Here is a 16,490-nt window from a genome sequence, read left to right as displayed (position 1 = left end):
TCAACACATGAGTCCACAAGAATCCCAAAGAGGACTGCAAAACCCTGGTCTTACTTAGCCAAAAATTGCAGAGATACGGTGAATAATACAATGATAGCTTCTCCCTCAAGAGTCCAACCATGAAAATGAGAAAGAAAGTACATAATATAGATGATCTAACCTCTTTCCCTTCCTCCATGGGTCGAGCTCACTATCCTAGGAGCTGTTTCAACCACTTCTAAACTAAGCACTACAAACTAGGCAGTCAAAACAACTTCCCTCTATAAGCTAGGAAACCAATTCATTCATTTAATATTTACCCTTTTCATGAATGAATCTTCTAGAAATGTTACATAAGAGTAAAAGTGTCTAAAAATTACAATAATTACATCAAAGAGGATCACAATTCATCCCAAAAAGTTAAATTGGGTCAAACTGTGCTTTTCCGAGCTGTACAGCGCATTTTTGGAAAAATCTGCCTGACGGGTCGCGCACCCCTGCCTGACGGGTCACGCGCCTTTGGAGCCATCTTTGGGGCACTTTCAGGTGGCCAAATTGAGAAAAAGTAGGCTTGTTGGAAAGGTCTGTGAGTCTACTTTCCAACCCAACTGTAATTTTTGAATTTAGAGTTCATTTGCCCTATCAAAAATCAAATCTCCCAAGACTTCTTTCTGCAATTCAAAAAAGTGGCAGAAAGTCATTTTTTGCTAGTTTTTTAACTTTCTGGAGGCCCAAAACTTCACCAAATCTCAAGTCCATCCATGAGCATGTGTAACTTTGCATGAAAAATCTGGAAATGCTAAGTTTTGGTCAAAAGGAGTTGCCATGATGAAGGGTCGCGCGGGGGGTGAGACCCGTTAATGGGAAAAACCTGCAAATTGCCTGAAAATGCCAAAATTCACCCAAAATTCTCAAAATTTTTTGGGATTTGTGTTGTGACTAGGCTATTTAGTTCCTTGATCCTTAAGTGAAGCCTCAGCCAAGATACGGAGGGGATTGGGCCTCTTTCTCCGTTTTAGTGCCTCGGTCAACCGCCTTTGAAACATCTTCATCTTTGCCTTGCACACATGCATCCTTGCCCAGTAATGGTTTTTCATGTTCCTCAGCAATTTATTTTCTTGGTTGGCCTTAGCCAACAGCCTCTCCAAGTGTGCATTTGCCTGGATGAGCATGGACTCTCGGTCAGTGGGTAATGGGTCACCGGGTCTTCTTCGGTTCAAGATTCGGTCACTACGAATCCTCCACAGCTCATCAAGTGCTTTCTCATCCTCCAACTGTTTGTTGCGCTACTCCAGGTATGAGATTGTCCATTGTGCACCTTCTAGTCTCTTTTGCAATACCTCATTTTCAGATCTAAGGTGCTGAATGACCTCCTTTTCCTCTTGGCTCGGAGAAATGGCCTCAAGATCAACAAGCTCGATATCTGGAACTCCTGATGGCCCCTCATCAATCTTGGGCTGCTTGCCCCTCTGTGCTGCTGAAGAGAGCGAGGCCGTTTCCACCTGATGTGGAGATAACACTCGCTAAGCTGATGATGAAGGCGAGACCCCTTCCACCTGTTGTGGAGATAGTACTCGCCGAGCTGTTGCAAATAAGGCCCTCGGGCCTTTCTGATAGGTAACCAGAGGTGAGGAACTGACATGTCTAGTGACAGGGATGTCATGCTGCTGGGATGGTCCTCCCTCCTCATGAACAACCTCAGGATGTGGCGAGGGTGGTGCTGTGAAAAACTCACGAGAGATGAACTCCTCCCATGAGATGCCCTGCTGAGCCAACTGATGCAATACTACAAGCTGAATCAAACCATAATGGTACAGGCTCCTATACTGCTGTGCCGAGCTCTTCCTCTGCAACATGGGTACCATCCTCTGAATGTTCTGATAGAAGAAAACAGGGATGTTCATCATCCTCACTCGGGTGAAGTGCATCAAGAGGCGAATATGGTATGAATATACCTGTGAAAATCTGCCCTCACAGGTAAAATAGTGCATGATGAGCCTCATCATGGGAGCATACTCGCTCCTGAGAAACCTGAACGGAAACACACCTGCCAAATGTCTCATGAATGGTGGCCGGACAAAAGGCTCAAAGTGAACATTATCCAGCACCTTGCGCTTATTCCACACCTCCCCAACATTAGGTATCCCTGTGGCATGTGAGATCACCTCGGGTGTCAATGTAAAGTTCACCCCTGCAAGGTTGACATGTCCATCATGCAAGTGTAAAACAAATAAGCGAGCCAACTCTCTGTGGTGCTGAATCCGAGAGATCCTCTCACAAAACTCATAGCAAGACATATACTGGAAACATGTGACTGCCATAGGACAGACCTGTAATTCTGTTAAAGAGGTGGGCTCCTCTCGCTTATGATGTCCACCCTTACCACCCTTATGAGGCCTCCTCTGTACCTCAACCTCTGAAGCCGATGACTGGTCATCACTTTGCTCATAGGTTTCGGTTTCTGACATTGTTTAAGGAGCAAAGTGGAAAAACTGTGCTACTATTTCTGCCTGTAAAAAGCTGATTTATATGCTGTTTCAAGGGGACAAGGAACATGAGGGAAATGTTAGGGGAGGGAAATTTTTACAAGGAAAATGGGAAAACATGTATATAACAAGGATTTTAGGGAAAAAACACTGCAAACATCACTGCACATGCATCATCAAATTCATGTGTTTACATGGGTATTATGAGGGGTAGGGTTTAGGGCTTGATTTTTTATTTTTTAGGGAAAAGGGGTAGGGTTTATTTTCTTTACAAATTTAAAAGGGAAATTTATATGGACATACAGGGAAAATGAAATGGGAATGAGGAAAAATGATTACAAGGGAAAAAACCATTGAAACAACAACAAACCCTAGCAAATTTTTACAAATTTACATACAGCCATATGGAGCGTTCTCTTGCACAATTTGATCATTAAAAACACAATCATGATGACCTTCAAACATAACTAGCAATCATTTCCAAGTTTGGAGAACCTACCTCAAGCAATTTGATGATTTGGCGGGTGCTTGAACAAATTTACAAAGGGTTTGGAAGAGAGGTCGCTGACGGGTCGCGCGCCTCACCCAACGGGTCACGCGGGCCTGACGGGTCGCGCCCGTTATAAAAATACACTGCGGGAACCCTTCTGACGGGTCGCGCGCCTGGCCTGATGCGTCGCGCGCCTGTCAATCGCCCGAATTCGCTCAACTTTCACTCCTTTCACTCAATCACTCGCCCAACTCTCTTGCAAGTGTCTTGGATGCACAATGAGAGTAAAAGGAGGGAGATTGGGTCTTTATAGGTTTCATTTGAATAAATTTCATGCTCAAACCCACTTTCTAATGTTTCTCTTTGACACTTTATAAAACTGACTTTTTGGTTTCCTTTATCCTGAAATTTGACTCATTTAGTGCTTTGGATTGATTCTTTTTGCAGGGAGATCATCCGAGGGATCTTGGGAAGGGGACCAGGGTTGCATACTGTCCACTGAAGTCTTTTGAAATTTCATCACTTTTTACAAAAATTTGAAAAATGACCTTGGCTTTAAAAACAGAGTTTTTAAATCCAAGGTGAAAATTAACTGTACAAGATAAAAAACTTCGAAGAAACATCTTTACAAACATCCCTCTGGCTTGCTGAACACTTATTGACCTTTAGAAACATGACCTTGTAGACATACTTGACCAAAACCCTAGACCTAGGAATTTGACCTCAAGACAAGACAAGACAAGCTTGAAAGAGCTTAATGACTGAAATGACCTGATCCAGCAATGCCAAGAGGGGTATAAACACACCAGCCCCTGCATCAGGGTTATGGCATGCCTAATGGGATGCAAAAATCGACACTGATGAGACACCTACTTATGCAAATGCAAAGAGTTTTGATCGCTGATGGAGGGTTCAAGGCCGACTCTAACATCCCCGACTCAATTCCGAAATCCCCGAAGGGACCCCCAATACACAGAATGCCCAAAGGAGTTGTAAGAGAAGGCAGGCTACCTTCAATTATAGTCCGATGTTGTCTCGTATTTTGCTCCGTTGTTAGTGGAGTGGTCTTGGTAATATGAGTGCATAAGGATTTTTCACTTGTTAGCGACACTAGTTTTGATTTTCAACCTTGGGCAGCTCACTCACATGCTTATCCCAAGGTCCTAATGTAGCTAATGTTGGTTTGCTAAAAAAAGAGTAACTGATTGATTTTAATGTAAATTTTAGTGTACTTGATTATTTGTCTTCAGTAGGGGCGTTGACGTATGAATATGGTGAGACTCTCGACTCAATAAACCATGCAGAACAATGCTTTGAAAAAAAAAATAATAATCTTATGCAAACAAGTCTTATTCTACACATGTATCATTTCACATATTCATGGATTTGTCAGTGCATCTAAAGCCATTCAGCACTTGCATAACCAAAAGTTTCTTTTCTCAATATTCCCTAACAACTACTAAAAACCAAAATGAAGCAGCCTACAACTATTTCAACAGAAGGAGATATACAATTTATCGGCTTTTCTTTCAAAAAAAAAAATTCTTCTAAGAGAGAAAAACTAAAACATTTTCTTAAAAATAAATTTTCAAGACACCAAATTTGTTAACATGATAATGTTGGAGATATTAATTTAGCCCCTGAGACACGTTCCCCCCCCTTTTGGTCCACAAAATCTTCTGAAAAACATGGAAATGGGAGACTAACGCTTTGTTTCTTTGTAAACAGAGAGTTAGCTTGGCTACTAACGCTCCCTAAAAACAGTTAAAGAGCTTTATAAAGCTCTATGTAGGCTAGCAACCTACGTTAGTGAGGAAAATAGATCAAAAAGAGGGCTTTTAGGATGAGTTTCTGAGGAGAATGAAACTTTACAAGATCCAACAAGATAGATGGTGGATCAGAAAAGGATTTGAAGAAGCAGGAAGCTCATAGAAGAAAGAGAAGATATGGGAGGAGTCCAGGTAACCGGGAACTAGATGTATAGTCCCCAGCGGAGTCGCCAATTCTGCTATGGGGTAAAATGCATGGGATGAAAACTACCCTCAAAGGCCTTCCTGGGACCTTCGATAGACTGTAAGATTATCTGCAAAAGATACCAGTTACACACATGTTCATCTATCAAACATAAATTGATAGGGTATGGAAAGAGGATCACCTTTGGTTCCTTCTAGATTCGCTTATGGATCTCCGTGCAACAAGAAGAACTCCTTCTAAGTCGACTCCAAGGAAATTCCTGCACAAAGGACAAGGCAAACCAATCACAGCATACGCTTCTAAAAACTAATGTAAGAATCCGTAACAAACATGTATAAATGTATAATTTAACTACTCAACTCAACAAGCATTAGAATGAACAAATAAATGCACAATATCACCAACACTTTGGAGTAGGGAACAAAAATACAGTTCTATATTCAGAATGGAAGAGTGATTACAACAATCTGTTGTATCAGCCTTCCTTACCCCTTCTTCCTCTCTCTCTCTCTCCTTCTTTTAGCTAGCTCATTCAATAATATGACAGTTCACAGTAGCTCTATGGGCTATCCTTCCAAATGCTCTGAACCTTTTGCAATGGCCCTCCCATTGCTTATGTAGCAACCGAATTAGGACTGCCAAGCTCCATCTAGAGTTAATTAGGGCAAAAACCATGAACCTGCCCTATTTACAATATTTTTTCCATTTGCCTTCATTCTCAGAATAAAATTTCTCCAAATATCTTATTTTTGGAGTTTCCTTTCTTTTCTTGCAAAAATTTAGGGATTTAATATCTAGATATTTATGATCAGATTTGTTGGCATGACCTTCTGAACATCACTTAAGTTCACTAACACTCCCCTTGGTCTAACAACAAGATTTAATAGGGTGACTAATGCTCCTTTATGCTTGGTAACAAGCTTTATAAAGTAGGTTGTCAGTGTATAAAGACCGTTATTGTGGATTCTGGGCCTGCAATTATGGTCATTGCTTCAGTCATATTATCTTTCACTTCTGATTTGATTAGGAGGTCAATTTGTCCTATAACACCTATTTACTTGTAGCTCCAAGGTTTCACATCTTTCTTCCAACTGATCTATGAGATTTCTCTTTTGTTAAGACTTCCTTGACTTCCAAAATGGTGGCAGTTCTATCATTGATCCCTACTTCTTCAAGCTCATACTTGGACTTTGAGTTCAAGAACTTGATTATGTTAGATGCTTCTGTGGGCATCTCTCCCAACTTTTCTCTTCCCTGAGCAATAGTTTTTGTAGCCTTTTCTATCAGCTCTTTCTGCTCAAATATGATTTGAATAGAAGGCCAAATTTCATTCATAGAGTCCAGTATATTCATCCAAATGGTTTGGCCTAACCAATTGAAGTATCTCTCTCTACCTTCTATAGCTTCTCCAACAGTCTCTGGGATTTCTACATTTCAGTAATCCAATCAGCTTCAGCTTTGGCCTTTTGCACTTCTAAAGCTTTGAGTTGGCCCTGCAAAGTCTCAATTTCTTTGGACTAGAGTGACATGTTCTCTAGTGTCTTTGGTACTTCTTCAACACTCACAGTATGAGTGGAAGAAGTGGCTGCAATAGTTGTCCCTGTTGTTGGAAGCTGAGAAATAGGTATGGCATCCAAGGGGACAATGGCCATCATCTGACTCTCTTCTTTCTCCTTTATCATTTTCTCCATCTCTACCTCCATCTACCTAATCTGTATATTTTGTTCTATGATCAGTTTCATCATGTCTGCTTTATGTGCTTCACCTTCTTCAATGTCCTTGGTCAATGGATCCTCTATGGCTCGCAGCTTGAGCTGCTTTCTCAAGGTTGCAATGTCCAGGTTCTTATTTTTAATAATCTCCTCAACAACATTAACATATTTGGGATCATGTCCTATTTTTAGTACCAAGTCTTCCAAATACCTAATCATGTTATCCTTTGCTAAGGAGGACACTTTCTCCATCTTCAACTGTCACTGGAAATTTGCAAAAAAAACTGCAATTTAGATAATGACATATCAGTGTTAGTCAAGGTGGAGGATATCATTTCAACAGTTTTCTTGTGCATCTCCATTTGATCAATGGGATGTATCTCCTTTGCGTTGAATTCAAAAGTAGTTCTCTTGTAGTCTACTGCTGATTTTGGCTGTGGAATCTGGGCCTCAAGAAAGGCCATCTACATTTTTCCATGCTCTGTGTCAAAGACTAACAGCAACCTACTCTATGAGCTGGAGGTTTACTTCTAGAATTGGTTATAGGTGCCATTTTTAAAAATCTTATTTCTGAGCTTAATCTCTCTGTACCTATCAAAGTATTCTCTTTTTCTATTTGGACATTTTGTGATTCTAGCTCAGTTTCCTTGTGACCTTGTGAAGATGAAGGTCCAGTAGGAAATGTTGTGAATTTTCTAGTTGCAAGTGTTGAATATGTGATGATGATGGTAGCTCGCTCTTCAGTTTCTTTTTCCTATTCTACTCTAGGAGTTAACTTTGTTCTCTTCCTGTAGCTGATCCTGAATTCTTTGGATTCACTCCTAGGTGTTGATGATGATCCTTCCAACCTCTATATTTTGCTTGATTTTTCTTGAGGAATGGGAGTCTGCAAACCAGAAGTAGAAACAAGTTGTTCTTTAGCTTCTTGTAAGGTATTTTCTATCCACTCCAGCTGATTGGCATACTGCTCTATTTTTGGCTTTGAAGTATGAATGTAAGGAGTGATTTTTTTCTCTACTCTGAGCTTTGAAATGATGCCACAGGAGTCATAAGACCATGTAAAGTTCAAACTGAACTTCATTTCTTTGAGAATTATATCTGCTTCTTCACCTATTGTCCTTATGTTGCACACAAATGGGCCCACCTATGTCTTTATTATGAATTGTGACTTCTTCTTGGCCACTACAAAGTGGATGTCATTTGAATTCAGCATATGTCTAATATACTCCAAGGAAAAAATCCTCACTGGGAGGTATTTGGGGAGTTTGTAGGGTGCCAATTCACAACCATACACCCTAATTTATGTATAATATTAGTATAAATACCAATCCCCAGTCTTTGCCTGGTCTATGAAGTGCAAAATTCTCTTGATTTCCTCACTGGTCCTAGCTTGTACTGTACTGTTCAAAATTTTCGTGGCTGGATGAAAAAAATCTTCAATGAAATGCTTATAATTGAATTCTCATTGTTCTCTCATGACCAATTAGGTCCAAAAGATGACTGGATGGAGATTTCCTGCATCATCAAGCTTCTGCAATGCAAAACTGAATTTGTCCACTTGATAGTACAGTAACATGTAAATCAAAATGGAGGTGTAATTAAACACCTATTCTATAGGGAACTTTATGAATTGTTCATGAATACTATCAGCCAAGAATTGACTAAAATTGAACACACTGGAAGGCTTACTATCTGTGGAAAATATGGAGAGGAATCCTAAAATGGGATCATCTACCCATTGATCAGAAAATAACCTAAAATATAGGAAATCACATATATAATTTGTTTGGCCTGATCAGGGAAGATGGACGAAGGATATGGAGGATTTGTTTTAGAAAATTGGGCATTCTCTGGCAAGAAAATCTCAAATATTCTGGCTGTGGTGGAAAAATCCAGCTTTTGGTAAAGCTGGGGGAGGGCTTCTAAGGAGAAAGGAGCAGTATTTTCCATATTGGGAGCCAACATCATTTGGTCAATGGATTAGGCAGTAATTGTGAAGAGAATGTCACCTGTAGGGGCAACAATAGCTCTTTGGGTAGGGATATAGCATGCTTGACATCTTTTGGTAAACTCTGGGGCTTGGAATGTCAAGGGGAAAATATAATGGGGGAGGTTAGACTCCCATTGTGTTCATCTTCTAACCAGCAATATAACTCAATAAAATCACAATCACATTGGGCTTAGTTGATCATGTAATCCCTATCAGCTAAAGGTATGTGATCTAAATCCACAGAAGGGGGAATCAAAGGATTAATAAGCTTATCTTGAGTCTTAGTCTTTGGAGGCATGACTATAAAAATATGAGAACAGGATGAATTTATAGAGGAGCTTACCGAGCACAATTGAATAATGAACTTTCAGGTGGAAACGAAAGATTGTCAATTTTCTGTCATGATCTAGTTGCGGAAAATCTATGAGAGTAATTGTTGTGGAAAACTGTCAATAACAAAAAAACATGAAAGAAAAGGGATGAGAGCGATAGGTTGAGTAGAAGAAATGATCGTGACAGGTTCATAATATTTTAAACACTACAACAAATCATTCCATTGAAAATGGCACGGGACCACTAGGCCTAAACGTTACCCGAAAATTAAAAATTTATGTCGAATGGTCATTTTGGTCAGGAAAGCATTTAATAGGCCAATGGTTATGCAATGTGGCGGGCAGAGATTGGTGGAGGAGTCCTGGTGTGGCGCGGTAGAGCAAGCGAGGGAAAAGCAGTTTTCGGAGGAGGTAGCGAGTGGTCTATGGTTTTGGTGAGGGGGTGCAAAATCATAAGAGGGTGACACATAGGGGATGGGGCCTAGCGGGAGAAACAACTTTTCAGACCCCCCCCCCCCCCCCCCCCCCCCAGCAGTAAAGGCAGGATGGAGAGGGCAGGATGAAGGCGGATGAGGTGCGTTGATTGTGAGTGGGAACAAATCCTAAGGCTGCTAAGTGAAATGCACTTTAACCATAAGCGACAAAAGCTTTGTCTGCTTGTTCTTTTTAACTTTTGCTTCCCGACTTAGGATAAAAGGAATATGAAACATTTAAAGGAGCACTTTATCCTTTGGTGTATATTTGGCCTTTTCACCATATCCTTAAAACTTAGGATAAAAATTACATATGCATATATTTGCAAAAATGATATAATCTACCTACCCATGACTAAACTAGAATTTTTTATTCTTTTCTCTAGGGTGCAGTTAGACTAGAAAACCCACTTTATTTTCTTTTATACAGAATGAAAAACTACCTAACCTATCGCTTATTTATTCTACTGATCCAGATTAAATAGTTGGATCAATCTCATTTTCTACCTAACTAGTGATTTACCAATGTGAAGCAGGAAAGTGTTCCCTCTGCGGACAGAGGCAACCCCTCTAGCCCTAGAGTGGGTCTAGTAAAAAACAAGGATGAATCAACAACAATTCTCCTTAAATAGTTCGAGTTGGAGGTCTACCTCAATCGGTGGTTGATGGATTTCTGTTGCGCTGCTCCAGCTTCCGCTTATTTCTCCTAATGAGTAATCAACCTGAAACAAAGCAAGGAAATACAACAAAGCACATAACCGGATACAACAAAGAACTATTTACCCGTAAAATCAAGAAATCATGAGCTATCTAGTACATTGCATACAAGACATAGGAAAACAACATTGATTGTATTAAATATAAAATAGAGTAAGCTTACAACCCATATCTTGACGTCACAAGCCTTCTCAAGAGGGTCCAGCCATCATGTTCCTCAGGCATTCACCCTTGAAGATGGATCTCCCAATACAAGTCTCTCTCACTCACAAGCTTCACATAAGATAAAAGCACTTCAAAACCTTCCTCAAGCTCTCAAAAAATCCCACACTTGTCACACCAGCTATCTATCAAGCTCACAATACTGTCAGCAACACTTCAAAGACTAAGAATTCCAAAACTAGCAGCTCATAGCAATGGTGAAAGCTTAAATAGGAGAAGGAGTCTCCATGAATGGTCGGAAGATGAGCTTATATCCAAGGAAGGTAGCACAAATGACAGAACAGCCATGCCATAGAAGGGAGGGCAACATAAAAAAGGCCAACAACCAAGTCTGGAGTCATCTGGAAGGTCGACTGTTAGAACAAACTCGCCCAAAATGGATCATCGCAGGTACATAACTGGTCTGTCGCGCTGTCATCACTACTGCATAACGGAGAAGGTCATGTCATCACAGGAAAATACAAGCAATAGTTGCGCTGTCATATGAAAATCGACCATCGCGGGAATCACGTGTACTTCTGCGATGGCAATGTGTATGGACTGTTTTGGAGCACTCATCAGCGCGTTTATTTGGACAACAGACATGATGATGTCAAAACTTTGGCAAAGTGGGTCATTTGGCAACATCAGAGAGCATGAGCATGAATGATTTTGGACTCATGACACAGTAGGAAGACTGGGATGAAGGCAGTGACAAATTACTGTGTAACAGATGCCCCCTAAAGTATGAAGCCCGAGAGAGGGGGAGGGGTGAAATGCTTTATGAAACTGAATGAATTGGAACACCATATGGAAGAACTTGCATGCAAGTACAATTGATATCTCTGATAATGAATTACATGTAGTCTAGGGATGGGCATAGCCATCCAAAAGACATATGAAATGGGTCTGTGGTATGGACGCAGCCACCCAACTAATGAGACCATGATAATAATAAAGGTATGGTCGCAGCCATCCATCAATGAGTCATATAATCATAAAACCAATCCATGCAGCCCGAACACATGTAATCTGAGTTCAGGGTCTTGAACCCATCCGATCATAGTACAAATCCTAACATGTGAATAGATGTGTTGAAGTCGAGCATGATAGAAAATCGCTTGATTACCGGTCAATGATGAAAACCATTAACAAGCGCGAGAAGAACCACCAATGATGCCAATGGCTCTCAAGGTATTGTGCAGCACAATCCACGAAGTGTGAAAAAGGAGCTGAAGTCGAACACTTGTGGAATCACCCAACCGACGACCAATGATGAAAGTCGACCGTCAAGTGCGAAGAACTTGCCATTGAGGCATGCAAGCTCCAAGGTACCAAAGGGGATCTCTAGATCAATCTCCTGGATAATGAGCTGAAGTCAACAGGAGACGGCCCGCCGCAAGAGGGCCATAATGTTTCCCCCATCAACGACACAAGATAAGGAACAAGTGGTAGATGGCGAGGGTGTAAACTGCAGAAGGATTATACTCTTGAACATATCGGCGACACGACTCTGGAAGGGGGTGTGGCAGCATTCAGGCATCGATGGATCAGAGGCACGAAGGAGACGACATGAATCACATGAAATGAGGCTAGAATGATAACCCAAACCCGTGGAAGGCCAAATGACGATGCATAGATGTCCCAACCCGACAAGAAGCAAAAGTGTCGATGTTCAAGGGTGACTAGCTGCCATAGACAATCAATGATAAACATGTCGTCAAGTCCAACCTAGTAATAGTTTAACGAGCCCTAGGAAGGAGAAGCTCGAGTCTCGTCATGGTGACGAGTCCAATGTTGTCAGGGTTTAACGAGTCCGACATAGGTGAAACTCGGAGTCTTTTTCATGTTTAGAGAGTTTGAAAAAGACACGGAAAAGAAAACTCCAGGGGGGTCCCTTTTTCGTAGAGTTGTGTCTCTCGAGCTCGAAAAAGTATAAAACAATACTCAAAAGAACCACCCGACCATTATGATCGAGGAGTACTTTTCGTAAGTAGTAACTTCAACCCAAAAAAGTAAAAAAGCGGTTAGAAGCATGTCGTTTCGTAACCAATAACGAGCCTGAAACAACAAAAACCCGACGATCTTTTTATGTTTAAACGGTCGAAAAAAGAGCTTAAAGGCGCCACCTCTCGTTTCTTTTAACGAGTCAAGAGGGAAAATCAGCCATCTTTTCATGTTTCAAGTCGGAAAAGAGCTTAAAGACGACTTTTTAGGATCAAGTGCATATAAAACTGTCGTAATTCCACTATCTGAGATCCTGCACAAAGAACACTACACACGTAAACCCGTTCAAGATAATATGAACGATGCGTATAAACCATATTTTGACCATGCATATAGCAAAACCCATGAGAAAAACCCAAATTTATGAAATGTAATATTTAATTTCACAAAATTACCATAAATAGGGAGGTTAAACCATAATTTTTTACCATTGTTACCATTCAGTCACTATGGAGCAACTTGGAGCATTGAGGTTGGCGAGCGAAATTTGGCCCCGTATGTGCATCATTCATCTCGAAACCAGTTCCAGGTAGACACACGTTTCCCTACACTTTGATTTAATGTCTTTTTACCTGCATTTGACGGTGGGATGTGTGAATTTGGGTGGATTTTTAATTCACGTTCCGCTCTCGGTCATCGCGGGTTTAGCTATTGGGTCCGCGATTACCGATAAAAATTTACACAGACCACGCCCGAATCATCACGGAAAAGTGATGTAATTCTGCGATGACCTGGGAAAAATAACACTGGTGCCCATTATCATCGCGTCTGTTTTAGAAATAGACGCGATGATGCCACGTGACAATTTTTTAATAAAATTCACATTTAAAACTTTGCAAACAAGGCACTAATGGAATTTTTCGTCATGCAGGGTCATAATGGAATTCGTCTGGCAAGAATGCACGCATGATAACAATGATATAGAGGCTTTTGCCGATGCAGGGTGCCGAAACGCATTACGGGGATGTGGATTGCTTAAATTTTTCCTAACTCCACGCCTACGGGCACAACCTGACATGTTGGAGCTACTGATCAGGGCTTGGAATCCCACAGATGGGAAATTTTTCATCTGAGGCCGAGATATCGAGTTCGATTCTACAGACATCTATTTTTTGACCAGGCTGTCTCGTCGAGGTGAGAGGCCCATTCTGGAGGGGCAGCGACCCGGGGGTGATACCTTAGATATGCTGATGGCTCAAGTGTGCCCACAGGCACACAAGTCAAGGAGTGGGAAGGTGGAAATCCCAACAGTGGAGGACATAATCCTTCGTGCTATGCTTTTCATGGTGACACGGGCAGCGGGCTCCCAAGCCCAACATGAGGCTTTGAAGACCCATCTCCGATTGGCCCTCGAATGTCTAAATCCCACCATGTTTAACTGGGAAGAGGTAGTAACGACAAGCATGAAGAGGTAACTGACCAACTGTCGTCGAGGAGAGACGAAACAGTTTGGTTATGGATCGACCTTAGCCCCGCTCATGCTGGAGCGGGTGCTGGCACTGCAGTTGCAAGACATGGCTTTGGACGCACCCAGGCCACGTGAGACGAGGGCCACGCGATGGGCTCACGTCATGCCACGAGGAGGTGGCGGACGACCAGTGGTGTGGGGGACATTTTTCTGAGAGTGGCTAGAGTGACAAACGATCTTCATGGAGGATTGGACGTATGCCGGCATGGATGTTCGTGGAGATCCTGACATGCAGCTACCTGCTGGAGAGCAGTGGGATGACGGTAGTAAGACACTTGATCACATTTTTGATTTTTGATTTTTATGATGTTTTTGATTTTTTCATGTACATGTCCTAATGACGAACGCTATGGTATGCAGATGTAGGACCAGTGAGACCCTTTGGACTAGCTCTAGAGGCGAGGAGGGACGCGCAGGGCGTTGGAGCACTAGCCATGGCTCCTCCAGAAGATGACACGATGGAGACAGTGATCCAGAACCTTGAGGGCCTACTAGCAGGGATTCCAAATTACATGGGGATCGAGGAGGTCCCCAGAGCATCCCAGATCCACACAGTAGGAGTGGAACCCAGGATGCACCGCCTGTTGAGGCGGGTGGCACGAGCGACTGTGCACTATAGGGAGCACAACCCACCACAGTAGACACCTAAGTTTTTATTTCCTACCGGTGATTTTTGAGAGACATATGTCTCAGATGTACATAGAACGCAGACTCTATTTAGACATGTACACTTATTTTTTGAGCGCCTCGGTGTGCCACACGATATATATATCTATATATATATATATATATATATATATATATATATATATATATATATATATATATCCATATTCCTATGGTCTATTATTGTGCTTTATATGCTTTCTTGTATGATGTTTTGATTACATGTTACGCAAATGTCTGTCTAATACATGATTAGCCAATGCATCAGTTAACATGTTCAATCTTCGTGGAATATGTTGATATGTAATGAAATCAAAATTCCTCTCTAGCAATTTAACACGTAAATACAACCTTAAAATGCGTTGGTATCTGACGGAATATCACCCATTGAGCTGGTGGATGACAAGTTGAGAGTCCAGGTTCACAACCAATGTACGAATACCGAGATTAATTTCCTCGGCCAGTAATTCAATCACAACGCTATATTCAGCGACATTGTTTTTGGTACAACCTAAACACACACCTTGAAGATCTATCAACTCACTGTGAGGATTGTAGATCACCCACGCTGCAGAAGACAAGTTGTGAGTGATGCGGCAGGCACCATCAGCGAAACCAACGTAAGGTGCACCAGACATCTGCACAATAAGCAAAAGACACAATAAGCGGAAATCGCGCCTTCACACTAAGCCAAAAACATGAAAACACACACACACAACACACCTGCTAAAACACACGTATGTACAAACCGAAGTGCATGGAATTCATGCATAGTAATTTTTCAAGTACAGCCCGTTTCAGGGCTTATCGAGAGGATTCTCTTTGTAGTCAATTAGCTCGTAGGCCCCTTTCTGCAAAACTCTCTTTACAATATAAGGCCCCAGCCACATGGGCTCAAGTTTGCCTGCCCCCAGCTTATCATTCGCTTGATCATATAGTAGGACTAAATCTCCCTCAACAAAAGAACGAGGATGGATAGTATGATCGAAGTGAGTTTTCACTCTCTTCTTCTATGCTTCGATAGCTAGAGAGGCTAGCCGACGGGTCTCGTCCAGCCGTTCTAGGTAAAGAAGGCGTTCTTCTACCGGAGTAGTGTTGGGAAGTAATTCGACGGCCAACTTCAACGAAGGGATCTCACACTCGATGGGAAGGGTAGCCTCCAATCCGTAAACTAATTGAAATGGAGTGAAACCGGTGGCATCCTTCACAGAGGTTCGGTAGGCCCACAAGGTGGGGAACAACATCAAGTGCTAGTTAGACTTATGCATGCCAATGGTACGTTGAAGCATCGTAACCAGAACCTTGTTGACAACTTCAACTTGGCCATTGGCCTGAGGATAGTATGGAGTCGAACTATCATGCCGTAAGCCTAGCTGGGTTGTTAGCTCGGTCATCATGTGATTACGGAAATGCTTCCCGTGATCCGTGACGATGGCCTGAGGGACTCCGAACCGTGAAATAACATGGTTAAACAAAAATTGCACCGCTGTGTGACCGTCCTCAGTTAATGTGGGCATCGCCTCGGCCCATTTGGTGAAGTAATCGATGACAATGATAATATACCCATTGCCCCTCGACCGAGCGATGGTTATAGGTCGTATAATAAATGCCCCATTTTGCAAAAGGGCTGACGGTGACAACAAGGTGCAATGGAGCGGGAGGGGCACGCATCTTCTGCTGGTATATCTGGCACTCGTGACATGAGTGGACGGCAAGAATGCAATCCTTAAAGATGGAGGCTAGAAATAACCGACGCAGAGGATTTTTTGAGCAGTAGCATATCCGGACATGTGACCACCACAGGCGCCAGAATGGTAGTCATTCAAAACTCGCTCAGCTTCCTCGAAGGTTAGACATCGGCGGAGAATGGAGTCGGCGCCAAGACGGTATAGGGTGTCCCCAATGATATGGTAGGGCTGAGACTGATGACGGATCCGTCGCCGAGCATCCTTGGACACAACGGGACGAAAGGAGGATGTCTGTAGATATACAATG

The 16,490-nt window shown here is 42.1% G+C and overlaps 1 pseudogene; it reads right to left on the bottom strand.

Annotated features, from left to right (window-relative positions):
• LOC149184544 (pentatricopeptide repeat-containing protein CRR2, chloroplastic pseudogene) overlaps window positions 1–6,620 on the bottom strand; it is a 95,020-nt pseudogene extending 88,400 nt beyond the window's left edge.
• Window positions 6,621–16,490: the final 9,870 nt, after the last annotated feature.

The sequence above is a fragment of the Pinus tabuliformis genome, chromosome 3_2, assembly GCF_031772625.1.
Source record: "Pinus tabuliformis cultivar Carrire ecotype Pingquan chromosome 3_2, CPIR1, whole genome shotgun sequence".
Taxonomy (NCBI): domain Eukaryota; kingdom Viridiplantae; phylum Streptophyta; class Pinopsida; order Pinales; family Pinaceae; genus Pinus; species Pinus tabuliformis.
Note: the sequence above shows the minus strand (reverse complement) of the source record. Positions and strands in the feature narration are given on the sequence as shown.